The sequence below is a fragment of the Acipenser ruthenus genome, chromosome 4 (genome assembly GCF_902713425.1).
Source record: "Acipenser ruthenus chromosome 4, fAciRut3.2 maternal haplotype, whole genome shotgun sequence".
In the NCBI taxonomy this organism is placed as follows: Eukaryota; Metazoa; Chordata; class Actinopteri; order Acipenseriformes; family Acipenseridae; genus Acipenser; species Acipenser ruthenus.
In genome coordinates this window covers 101,815,600-101,829,962 of record NC_081192.1, presented here as the reverse complement: position 1 = coordinate 101,829,962, position 14,363 = coordinate 101,815,600, and positions in this window count along the sequence as shown.

Genomic DNA, 14,363 nt, shown 5'->3' with positions numbered 1-14,363 from the left:
TGAATTGTAAGCATTGGACAGTATTATTAACGCATCACAAAATGTAACAAAAGCAAACAAAAATACAAAACAAAAGTCACCCCTAGAGTAAGTTTTTATAGAAAAAGAAACTCTTGTGGCAGAGCCATGCACACACGTGCTCAGTCAGGGGAATGATTGGTTGGTAAACTGGCACACCAATCAGGGCCCCAGTTCTCTATCCCAGCCACATTCTCATGGGTGGAGCTGAGAAGAACTGGGGAGCCAATTTACTGTACTTTCAGGGATTCCGCTAACAAATAAAATATGATGCATACAGCTCTTCTGTCAATTGAGAATTAAAGCCTTATTTGGGGATATATTATATTATTATATTTGGATATATATTATAACTCTAACCCTAACCACGTTATCTGGTGGAGGAAAAGTTCTGAAGGCTCATATGTTACAGTGAAGATACATCTTGGTTAGTCTCCACCACTGCTATCTCATTGTATCTTGGTGAAAGCCAAGTCCAGTATTAACATGAAGTAAATAACAGCTACATTCATGTGATAAACATTGTTGGTGGTAGTAGTATTAGTATTGAGCATTTCTTTAAGGGGAGATTAAATGTTTTGGTTTTTTTTAAACTCCACCACTACTTTCTTTAACAGCACATACTGTAATCTGTTTCAGATGCAAACTTCAAAATGTCAGTGTCCTGTGCAAAATCTAATATTCTATCCATATTGAGCCCGACTTTGATAACACGGGGACAAGCACAAGGGCAATGCTCAAAGTCATTGCAGTAGCGCTACAGGGAGTGGTCTGTATATATATATATATATATATGTGTATGTGTATTATTGTTAGTAACCTTATCCTTGCCATATTTATCAGTTCTTACAGAGGGAAAGTACTCTGGTTTTCCTGGTTAATACAAAGTGTGACTGATTCCACACAAGCTATTCCTCGGTATACCAGTATTCTCGGTGTACCAATTCTGTGTTTAAATAATGTCTCTTCCAGATACAAGTCTTTAGAAATGACCTTCTGTATCTCATACATAAATATGCAAACTAGAACCGTTACCAAAGCAAAGTGGAACATAATTAGGCCTAAAACTCTTCTGTATATATTTTGGCTATTGATTGCTGACATGTTTCAGTGGCCTCACACAAACACAGACTAAATGCTGAAACTGTCCAATGGAAAGCTCTGGTGTCCTGCTTTAATGTAGAGTATATTATCTATCTGTAAACTGTTTGACTTACAGCATGATGGATAGGAATTTCAAAGAGCTTTGCAGTCTTCAACAAAATACCAGGGAATAGTGTGGAGTAGTGGTTAGGGCTCTGGACTCTTGACCAGAGGGTTGTGGGTTCAATCCCCAGTGGGGGACACTGCTGTTGTACCCTTGAGCAAGGTACTTTACCTAGATTGCTCCAGTCAAAAAAAAAAAAAAAACTGTATAAATGGGTAATTGTATGTAAAATAATATGATATCTGTATAATGTGATATCTTGTAACAATTGTAAGTTGCCCTGGATAAGGGCGTCTGCTAAGAAATAAATAATATATATTTAAAAGGAAATCTACTGTCTTTAATTGAACATTTGAGTTTATTTCATGTTCAGTTTAAGACATACCAGTTTTATATTGTTTGCATGCACACCGTGATAAGACTGTGTCTTATAATCATTATCTATGAAATTATTGTTTGTCTTAACTGTTATTTGGCATTTCTTAAACTAAAGTCAAGACAGCCTTTTTGCTGCCACGACATCAAGAACTATTGGGAGAAACTGACTAATAAACAGCACTGGCTGAATGTAGCTTTTACAAACTTCTTGTGGATGATCAAATTTGAGTCGCTGAATGTATCCGTGATCCTCCAACACCTGTAAAATGTTTAATCCCCAACCGCTACAGTATATTCTACCCATGTCGCTGACAGCTATATCTTTTGTCGCTTGCAGTTCTAGTAGGTCCTAAATGGTACACATTGCATAACTACCAAGTTTTAAGAGAAAGATAGAACACAATGTAAAATATGTGAAGGTCTCAATGATTCTGTTTCCCATCTGTTCAAACATTAAAGCGAAAGTAGCACAATAAATAATGATTTACTGTTGATATTAACCAGCACTGGGAAGCATACAGATGGGTTAGAAATGTTAATGTCAAGTCAAGGTGAAAGTATGAGAGCACATAAAAAAATTGAAAACAGCAACTAAAAAACTAAAGAAAAATACGTATGTCTGCTGAAACAATGTTCAGTTTGTCTAACTAATAGCTGTACTATGAAAAACTGGCTTGTGCTTTCCACAGTTTAAAAGTAGGGACTCTTGAGGGACCCTTTAGTTGTTTAAGTAGATTTTGAGTAAAATAATTCACTTTAATCACGTTCAAAATTATAAATCTGCTTTGCTTTTGTATTTCAATTTAAAATGTATAAAATAAGCAGTAATAACTCCTCAAATAAATCAACTTAAATTAATGTTCTTTTTTGCTCAGTTAAGATATGTAGTTGAAGTAAATATACAAAAATATATTATTATCTCTACAAAAGTTATCAAGCTTTAAAAACCAGGCCTCTGGTTTACAGTGTACAGGAGTTTGCTCTACTACGGTACGATGCTGTATAAGCAGAATTCAGAAATAAGCAATCAAAGGCAACTCTTGAAACTGTATCTGAGGTCTAGCCATGTAGTACAGAAGAGCTAGGGGCATAAAGTGGAAGTTTTGTTTACCGTTTTGTTAAATTTCCTTTTTCCAACACAGTAGCGTTCAGTAAACAGGTCTGATCTGAATTAACTGTCATTTAGCCAATCAAAACAAGAAGAGCATGCCAGGCCGCAATTTTTTCTCCCTAATCTGGTTTCAATTCAAAGGGAGGCGCATTACCAATGGGCTGCAGCATAAGGGCATAGCATGCAACAAGAGGAAATGCTTTTCTGTGTGCCCTAATTGCAAGGATTCCAACCACACACGCAATTACATGCTCCTCTGGTCCTCGTTATTAAAGGCTTCCTTTGTTTGATTATATCCTAAATTAGTTACATGTGTGAATGTTTTCTCTACAATATCACCCGCAGCTGTCAGGATAAAGGGGCTCCATCATTGTATTAACCTCACAATTAACCCTTATTACCAGGCTAGCACGACACAGGTGCACTGATATAGACCAGGGTTTTTCACCCTAATGGGGGCTGTGCACAAGCTACACATTGAACCTCCCCCACAGATGGCCTCTTGTTCCCTGAAAAATAAGTTGTTTTTCATTTCAGCAGTTGTTATAAGCTATACAGTAGCAGTAATATTGTATTTAAAAAAAGAAAAGAAAAGAAAAGAAAAGGAAAATGTTGTCTTTCCTGAAAACTGTTTAAGTTCTTTATTTTTATGTCATAGATATATCCAAATTCACAAAGGCTGATACAGTATTGATCTTCATGGGAAATTCATAAGAGCAGAGCCAGTACCTATCACTGGGAATCTTCATGTTATGCAGAGCTATGCATAGCTGCCACAGCAGAGGTGTGATCTAGTCTGCTCCCCATTGCCTGTCTCCTAGTGAGTGCAATGCTCTCAAACCACAGTACCGGCTGCTTTGATTAACATACGATGATAATACTCCACTGAAAACCTAAGTTGGAAGCTTCTCTTGTACCTCTGTGGGTGTTGACCTGATCAGCCTCCAGTGCCTTGGAGCTGGGGCTCTATGCCAAAATATTGTACCATTATACATTTTAAATTAACCTGCTTTTAGAGGCTAGGGTAAAAGAAGAGGTTGAAGGGGCAGAATTATGTACTCTGCGGACACCCTTAAGAATGACTTACCTTGAACTGTACCATGAGGCATCTCTGCTCAGCAGGAGCAGATCAGCATGCTGGACCACACTATCCTCAGCAGAATAGGTAGAAGTAAGATTGTGTACTTCTGTGGCATACTGAATACATTGAGCTTTCATTAAAACCATTGAAATATAATAAAGCAAACAAGACTAAAAACACAGATAGATAGATCTGATAGATTTTTAACATTTGGTAATTTGGATGACTTTCTCTCTTTTCTCTTTAGTTTACTCCAAATGATATTAGAACAATTTGTGTATGCCATCATAGGTGAAAAATCATGCACTGAGCATTTAGACTAATCTATATTAATATAAATGCATATATTGTATATAAAATATATGCTAAATGATAAGCAAAAAAACCCCAAACATTTCTTGACACTTTTAAGGGTGTCCACCAACACACGAAGAATGTCACTTTTTTATATTGAAAAATGAGATGCTGCATTTTGATAAGCATTATAGATACACTTTCAACTCTTCTTGCAAAGTCTAAACAATAAAGCATAGTTTGCAGGTTTAATAAACTCTTCTGTATTAGTTGTCATATATATATATATATATATATATATATATATATATATATATATATATATATATATATATATATATATATATACATACAATTTCCTCTGTAGCAATCATACTTTTTTATTGTTGGGAGGGTATTTAATGTATGTCTTGTTCCCTTGCTCTGAGAGATAGAAGCTAAAAAGCCTCTTGTTCTTAAGTATACATAATGCTGTGATACTTCAATAATTCATAAAAGAAAGAACAGGAGGTTGTTAAAATGAATTACCTTTTTTAATGTATAATAAACAACTGCCAGTGATAATCCATACAATAGAAAGCACACAGTAAGCAGGAGACAGAACAATGTATATGCCCTAAGAGGAAACGGAGGAGCTGTACTGTACTGTACAAATTGGAAGGAAAGTTAATTTACAGTGTCGTCCTGCTTTTAGACTGTCTTGTCGCTGGTCTTAGGTACAATTACATTACTGTACCTGTTCATAATTCCACAGAGAACAGTGGCTTTGTGGGGAGATGTCAGTTTGCTTACCTATTCCTTGTGTTTTTATTTATTTTTGTATAGTTTTTTGTGTGATTTTAGCTCTTGAAATGTGAGTGACAATGACACTGACTACAGTCAGGCAATGTGCACCATGAGAGTATGCCCTCGTTGCTCTTCAAGTACACCTCAATCCTAGGACTACTGTAAACCCTCTGCCATTGAGACCTAGGCCTCTCATGGACAGAGATATGTTTTTAACACACTGACTAATGTCCATTAGTGTCTTCGATGGACCAATCAAACACCTCAGTTAAAACCGAACCACACGCCTCTAGAAGTGAAAGGCTAGTAAATGATCCTGCTGCAACACACTGCTCCCAAATCCTTTCAGGCAGTCAAACTGCTTCACAACCAGGAACTTACTGTGCCTTCCAGCTTTTAAAAGTGGATCCTGACATGTAAACGCCCCCATTGGAGCATCTGTTTCATTCCAGCTACAGGCTGAAAGTGTCATTTTCACATTTTCCATTTTTAATAATTATGCATAATCCTTTTTGGCATGCATATTGATAAGACACAGCTGGCTGTTGTTTAACAGTGAGACTATTGTTGTGTGTGTATGTGTGTGTGTGTGTGACTGCACTGAGACTGCATTAGCACATGGTTAATTTAAATAGCATGGCGGACTATCTGAAAATATGGAAAGTAAAGGAAACCATTGTTATAACATTAGAACATTTGACTACTTAGATAATTTAGTTCTACAGCCAACAAGTGCCAGTTTAGACTCAACCTAAATTAAACTACCAACCCTGATTAAAGAAAACCTCTCTGACCTGATTGAACCAGACGGCTTTAACCTTACATCCCTATGAACATGTGTAGTACAGCAACGTATATCTTGTATAGGTTTTAATTGTATTTTTTAAGCAAATCATGTTGTAAAAATGTTACCACAGTGAAGCACCATACAAAGTCGGAAAAACACCAATTGAAGCATTTTTCCAATCTATAGTTCATTCTAGTTCTGTTGCATTGTATTTTAAATTGTCTTATTTCAGTTGTTCACTGTTCTAAAAAAGCTGTGAGAAATCCCATCGCTTCTTTCAAGCTTTGCAGTGCCTTCAGATTCACATGTACAATGGAATGGAATTCAAGAGAAGGGTAGCTTTTCTTTCAATGTATAAACTTGTGGTCGGTCAAAAAACCTTAGCCCTTTCTTAAAGCAATGAGCAATAAAGCTGGATTAGAATTAGCCCTGATCTTTGTTGCAGTTGCTCAGTAACTTCAAGTTTTTATACTTTGTTAATTTGCCATCAGTGTTGTGCAACTCTAGTGAGAGTGCTTTGTATATACATTCAGCAGCTGTATTATTTGATGTTTGATGAACTCCAAATTGTGTGGCTTTCCACTGTATATGATCAATCGGTCTCTTCCTGTGTGTTGCAGTGTAACATTGTTGCTTCACAGTTTTCTGCCCCCCACATCTTTTTTTTTTTTTTTAATAATTTAGTCGTTGCCAATTAGTTTTTATTATTTTCTCCCCAATTTGAAATGCCCAATTATTTTTTTTATACTCAGCTCACCGCTACCACCCCTGCGCTGACTCGGGAGGGGCTAAGATGAACACACGCTGTCCTCCGAAGCGTGTGCCGTCAGCCGCCCGCTTCTTTACACACTGCGAACTCACCGTGCAGCCGCCTCAGAGCTACAGCGGAGGACAACGCAGCTCTGGGCAGCTTACAGGCAAGCCTGCAGGCGCCCGGCCAGACTACAGGGGTCGCTGCTGCGCGGTGAGCCAAGGACACCCTGGCCGACCTAACCCTCCCTTCCCCCCGGGCGACGCTCGGCCAATTGAGTGCCGCCCCCTGGGAGCTCCCGTCCACAGTCGGCTGTGGAATAGTCTGGACTCGAACCGGCGACATCCAGGCTATAGAGCGCATCCTGCACTCTAGCGAGTGCTTTTACTGGATGCGCCACTCGGGGGACCCTGCCCCCCACATCTTTAAATCGCCTGAATTTCTATGGCTTTAATTGTCACTTATTTTAGTAACTGTTTTATAATTAGCCATTAGTTAATGTGTTCATTTATAACAGTGGTTCATATTGTTCCTTTAAGCTGGTGGTAAATGCCAGGGGGCATGTGAGGGGCCATGTTTATGAACATGGTACATAAACATAGATAACTAGATATCTAGATAACTTTAAAATTCCTCTACCTTTCATTTCCTCTACAAAACATCTGTCTTCCTGTTTATAGTCTGTGTACCTGTTGTTGTGAATGCAACTGCTTTATTCAAACTTGCACAAACTGTTTGGTTTAGGCTGTATATGTGATGAAGAGCTACAGAACAGTTTGCCCTGCATCTCACAAAAGTCATTATTCTTTAGGTCAGTTTATAGAACTGAAGTGCAGGCAAGCCAACTTTGCAACATTTCAGTATGTTTAACATACCTTTGTCAAGGAAGTGAGTCTTGGTAACTACACTCTCTTAGTTTTATTTAAATCTGTTAATGTGGCTGTGATGTAACTGACTGCATAGTTAATAATTTAACAATCTACTATTCCTTTCTATTTAAATCTTCAGGCATCATGGTATTGATTCTATTTATCCATTTATTTTTCTTTATTGTTCTATATTCTACAGTATCTATTTGTATTCCTTCAAAAACTATAAATTGTAGATGGTTCATGTTGTGTTAATTGTTTGTAAAGTGTTGAACTATTGATTAAATTACTTTTTTTATTTCTTATGTTTGATAGGTATTCTTATATCTATATGAATCAGGGCTTGGAAATTCAAGCCTGTGATTGGTTAAAACCTCATCATGGGAGCAAAAATAGATTGAACTATTGCCCTAACATCCCTACACCACAGGGCAAAGTCTCCCTTCTGACATGATTGGTTCATACCACTGTCAGTCCTGCCCCTTTTCAAAGGAATGCAATGCCCTTCCCCTGCACTCCTCAGAAGAGAAAATGGCTGAAAGTAAAAGACCTGCTGAACAGCAATTCTGTGACTTAACAGAAAATGAATAACAAAACATACTACAAAAGAAAGATGCTCCAAACACTACAATGGTGATTAAAACATCACTGTCACTGTTTTCTGACTTTCTGAAATTCAGACAAATTCAACTCGACGATGTAAACAAATATGATGCCCAGGATCTAAACGCACTACTGAGAGAGTATTATGCAGCAGTCAGGAAGCCAGACAGAGAGCTGTACACCAAAAATACTGCGATAACTCTGATGACATTTTCTGTTACTTATTTCTGTTATTTATTTATGTATTTTTTATGCTGTATCAGCTATATTTACTATAAAGTCGTATTTACTATCCAACCTTGCCTCACTTATTTCCTTGACTAATTCATATATTAAATACAATATGTACTGCACACTCAGCTAGCTCATAGTGGAAAATTAAATGCCTCTCGGGATAACTATTCTTACCTCCAGGGTCCAATGCCCCCTGTCGATAACAATAGTCTTCCATCGGGGCAACAATTTTGCCATATTTACTATATATATATATATATATATATATATATATATATATATATATATATATACATTATATTTACTGTATATATAATGTATGTAGTTTCGTCCCATCAGCGTCAAGGCTTCATTCCAATTCCACACCGACTCTGGTATAGAAAGCTGTCAATCAAAATGACAACCTGTCAACTTGGAATTCAGCTTTTTAGACATGTCACAGCCACTAACATGAAACACTCTCCCCATTAATTATTAATTGTGTCTCTGATGAGTGAGTGATACTCACCCCCAAGATAAATTCATTATACTTTAATAAATACCTCCCCTATGCTGACCTGTGAGAACCATGTGAGTTTTGCAGCAAACATCTCCATGCTGTGTGAGAATATGGAGCATTGCTGGAGACGCAGATCAGGAGTGGTTGCAGAACCTGATGTCATATCATCCCTTCAATAGCGTGTTGTTTACTGTTCCATTGGGAGGTGCTACACAAATTGTATTGCATTTCAATATATACCATGCAATACAGGCCAGTAAAATCATGATAAAGCATTAAGCCATAAAAGAAAGTATAGATAATCATTGCAATATCATTGTAAAAATAATATAACTATGTGGTTCCTTCAGGTACTTGAAAGCAGCTTAGAGACTGCATCCTCTGTGGACCACTTCCAGATACTGCTTCAAACTACCTTTCCGAGTTCACCTGCACCTTTCATTAAAAATAACATCCAGCAGGCTGTGTTTCTATACAAAAAAGACACAGCTGTGAAAACAAGGGGAGCTCTGACTAAAGTGTCTCAGCTGCAGAACGGCAGCCAAGACAAACAGATCGGTCCGTCTATAGCAGAACGGTGAGTGCTTTAGCTGCTGCAGTAATCACTAAATCAGATACAGCAACAGTGAGTACAAAGTTTGACTAAGTTTGAAATACACAATATAGCTTTAATGCAGTCAGCAGTGCATAACATGTGTAGAAGAGCACCGTCATCTAGGCTCACCGGGTAAAGGCACTGCCACAGGGTTTGTAGAGTGTCATGCAATCGGGGAACACAGGTTGTGCCATTGTTGATCATGACTGGAGATAAAGGGACCTTTGCATTCGCCCTTTTAGCATGAGGGGACTGCTTCACCTCAACACACTACAGCAGCTCCTAGTGGACCTCAGCCAGCATTTGCAGGGCTTGCTGCAATAGCTTGCAGACATCCACTGTCAAGATCCTGGGTGTAAAGAGAGGATTGACTTGGCAGTAGGATGCCCACTGACCTTCAGAGCTTCTGAGCTGTTGTGGGGAGTTGCTGTGGTGAGGGAATATATTTTGACAGTTTAAATTAGGGAGAACAAATTAGGTAAAAAAAAGATAATTTAAAACATTAAAAGCACTTGCATTTACAGCAACTGCAGTGAAATTGTGGTAAAATGCAACAACCAGCAGTAGGTCATTAACATCTGTCTTGCTAGCCTCTTTTATTTGGTAAAAATAAAGTATGGATCATGTTTGACAATCATAATGGATAGTCCGTCATGATATTTTGGAGTGCCAGAGCCCAGCATTGTAGTGCAGTACAACAGCTTTACATACTATAGTTCTGGTTTAAGCCCCTTCAGTGTGTTCTTTCTCATGATTCTATAATTAGCGTGGAGCAATTAAGACATCACAAATATTTCTGCTTTTCTCAGAGTAAAGAATGCAGATAAATGCAGTAATGTGAATTAAGCAAAATAAGTACTATTACATACTTGTAATTGGATTAGTATCATCCTTTAAATGATCTGTACTGAGGTCAGGTGACAATTGGAACGCTGCTCATAGTGCACATGTTCTTCACGTGTAGATTGTTTTGTACAATATTAATCATGAAATACTATATGGCTTTGGACCAGACTTTTATAACAGGCCTACATTTTGTTTGATAATGCTGTTTTTTAAGACGCCATGTTGACAAATCCAGATACACCTACAGTATTACTGTACTACTATTATTTAAAAAATATAACTTTATAGCAAATAAGATGCATATGGAGAATTTTAGTTTAATAACGTTGCAGAATTGCAGTTACTGTATATAGTGAAATGCAATAGTTGGAGTTCAACTGCAATCTATCTGCGCTCTGATATTTTTATCTTCTGAACTTTCACTACATCTGCTGTTCATACGGGAGTGGGCAAAACATACTGTAGTTCTAACCTGTCTATCACTTAATGCAGCACAGTCACTTCTTTGTTACCATCTTTTTGATCAACATTATACAAGCTAAGTGAACATACTCAGAGCTTGCTTAAGAAACACTATCCCAAAACACTTTGACACATAAGTTATATCAAGTAGAAGATTACACACCAATGTGTGGCTGGTGTCTTCGGGTACTAATGTACCAGAACCTCCGCTGAGACAGGTCACTGTACCGATACTGGGGATGCACACCCATTATATTGTCTATGTGTTACCTTAACTGAATAGGAAGAATGAGGGATTGTTTAAATCTCCCATCATTATGACAAACAATGTCAGAAAATCATTAGGAAATAATTACCAGTAGCTGAAATCAATTCTGCCTTGAATGAAGTCAGTTATATTCATGTTTGTTTTATGCAAAAGGATCTGTTTTTAAACTTGAATGCCTGATAAATAAAGCTGATAGTTTAGTACTGCAGTAGCATCAGGGTAGCAGTCATAAAGGGTTTCCTTCCATTTCTCTTCCTTAGCAAACTTCCTCATGGAATAATAGAAATGAATGGAAGAGACCCATTTGGAGTGCTGCACCACAACTCTGCTGGTAGGGTCTCAATTATACAGTAATATCAATTGTTTCACTGATCAATCAATAACTTGATTTATAGCAGCTCTCTTTGCCTGGGGCCACATGACTCTCTCACACTTACCCCATCCTTATACCCTCCTTGGTCCTTTTCTTCAGTATACTGAACATTTTTTCATTTGAAATTGCCTGCGCTACTGTCCGCCAGAGAGCTCTCAGGTATAGACGTTCAGAATACAGAACATTCAATATTTTGGGGCCCCAAGTATTGGTCTTATATTTTGTATGTTTTTGTCATGTAAAGCAAATAACCCGTTTCACAGCCAAATTTAATTTTCTCTTAACAAACCGCTGGTCTCAGGACTGAGGGAGGATACCTTATTGTAAACACATGCACTTTTCAACTCAGAATTAAGAAACAATAAAAAAAAAATACAATACAATACATTACACCTTTCTAGGAACAAATCATTTAAAGTTTATTTTTAGTAATAATGTACAGTATGTACAGTATTATGATTGAATGTTACAAATGTACCCAACTGACCCTGAAACAATGGGCACCATCAGCTAGCTCTGGTTACCTGTACTGCGACTACATATCTATTCCATTGTATCTGATTGTTACCTTTACAAATGCAATGAACGAGAACGGTATTAATGGGTCTTGCTGAAAGGTAAACAGCTAAATAGGTTGTGATGGACTCTGGCAGGACATGATGAATGTGGGAACGTTAACAGGTTCGTTTTTGTAAACCCAATGCACTTGTGTCTTTTATACACCCAATACTATACCGATAAACAAAATATTTAGTACTATGTTTCTGTGGTAGACATTTATATACAGTATATAAGGTGGGGATCCTCTACTGAGTTCCATTTGTTTAGAGTGCAGTGTTGTATTAAGGGTAATGTTTCAGTACGGTGAAGAAATAAATCCACAACATGTTTTATGTCAGGTTGTTCACACTTTCTTATTTTGTTGCTCGTGGACTACAATATACCTCTTGGTTCCATACCATTATGGTAATGATCGATTCATTACTATAACCAGAAGATGAACAGGCTAGTTTTTATTATTTATTATTATTATTATTATTATTATTATTATTATTATTATTATTATTATTATTATTATTTAACACAACATAATTCCACAACCATTTTAGGTAGTTAAGGTTAGTATGTGTACAAATGACACCATTTGAAATATTATCTTTCATTCTCAATTATCCATGTTAAAACAGCTATATCTAAATTCACTTGCTTAAGAAAGTTTACAAACGAGAGGAGGCCATTCAGCCCATCTTGCTTGTTTGGTTGTTAGTAGCTTATTGATCCCAGAATCTCATCAAGCAGCTTCTTGAAGGATCCCAGGGTGTCAGCTTCAACAACATTACTGGGGAGTTGGTTCCAGACCCTCAGAATTATCTGTGTAAAAAAGTGCCTCCTATTTTCTGATCTGAATGCCCCTTTATCTAATCTCCATTTGTGACCCCTGGTCCTTGTTTCTTTTTTCAGGCCAAAGAAGTCCCCTGGCTCGACATTGTCTATACCTTTTAGGATTTTGAATGTTTGAATCAGATCGCCGCGTAGTCTTCTTTGTTCAAGACTGAATAGATTCAATTCTTTTAGCCTGTCTGCATATGACATGCCTTTTAAACCCGGGATAATTCTGGTTGCTCTTCTTTGCACTCTTTCTAGAGCAGCAATATTCTTTTTGTAACGAGGTGACCAGAACTGAACACAATATTCTAGGTGAGGTCTTACTAATGCATTGTAAAGTTTTAACATTACTTCCCTTGATTTAAATTCAACACTTCTCACAATATATCCAAGCATCTTGTTGGCCTTTTTTATAGCTTCCCCACATTGTCTAGATGAAGACATTTCTGAGTCAACATAAACTAGGTCTTCAATTTCAGTATCTCCCATATGATATTTATAACGTACATGTTTATTGCCTGTGTGCAGTACTTTACACTTTTCTCTACTGTCGTCATCAACTGGGATGGTTACTTCACTGTACGGAGACTAAGGTGAAGTCATTATTTTGATGGTTGCTAAGGGCATTTCTATAAATATGTATGCTCTATCTAAAGACTGGGAGTGCATTCCAGAAGACTGATTCAATGTGAGAAATCAAACTTAATTCAGCAATGAAGTGTTCCCTTCATTACGAATTATATAGACTGGTGAACTGGTTCTCTATGAACACTTGATGACTTAAACATACTGTAGGTTTAATATCTTCTGAAGCACGTATTGGTGAAATTCCTCACAACCTCTTTTTTTTGATGATTTGCTATGATTGTGGTTGACTTCTGCCATTATAATGTTATGAGTGATCTGCAGTATGCTAGTTTATGGTTGATGCATGAAAGGTCTGACGATTGATTGTGAAAAACAAGTTAAAACAACTAGGAGACTTTTACGCTTTATGGATACAACCCTATAAGCTATATCATGCCAGTTCAAAACATACAGCAACTGTAAATAGTTAACATTAGATACCAGCATTATCTTTTTAGATCTGGTGTCACACATTCAGTAAATGATGGATATTCTTCTGTTATTTATTTATATACACAACATAATTACAGCCTCTTTACCACACGACTGATGTTATTAAAATGTTGGTTTCAACAATAGAATTAAAATGATTTGTATTTAAAAAAAACATCAAGAAGTGTCTCCCTAACTTCATTATGACATGCTCAATTCTCCGGCCACAATCCTTTCCTCATCAGTAGAAATGAAAAGGCTCATTCTACTGTAAAACCTGGTAGTCACTATTTCTGTTATGGGAGGTCATTCCAATGAAAATAGAGAAATATTTTTTCAGTGACACACTAGACATCAGTATTGTTACAGCAGCTTGTATTTGTAAGCTAGGTTCTCAGAGTTTAAAGCCTGACAACATCCTACGACAATAGGACCTAAACCTAAAAGGTTAGAATTCTGAGCCATTAGAAAAAAAAATGTGTGGCCCTGTCAACTAGATGAATGAATCTATTGTGACCAGCAGAGTTTGTGATTGAGACAGTTGCTTGGACAGGGCCAGCGTTTAAAGCTTATCTGATAGTACTGTACTATAATGGAAGTCTACCCAGAGTTGCTCAGATCAGTCCGGAAGTAGTCCTTCAAAAGCCTCAGCCTTTAAATGTTCATCATCTTAAAGGTCTGCCTAAAAGCATTCTATTAAAACATAAAAAGAAACCGTTTCTAATTTAAAAAAAGGAAGGGGGGGGGGGGGGGGTA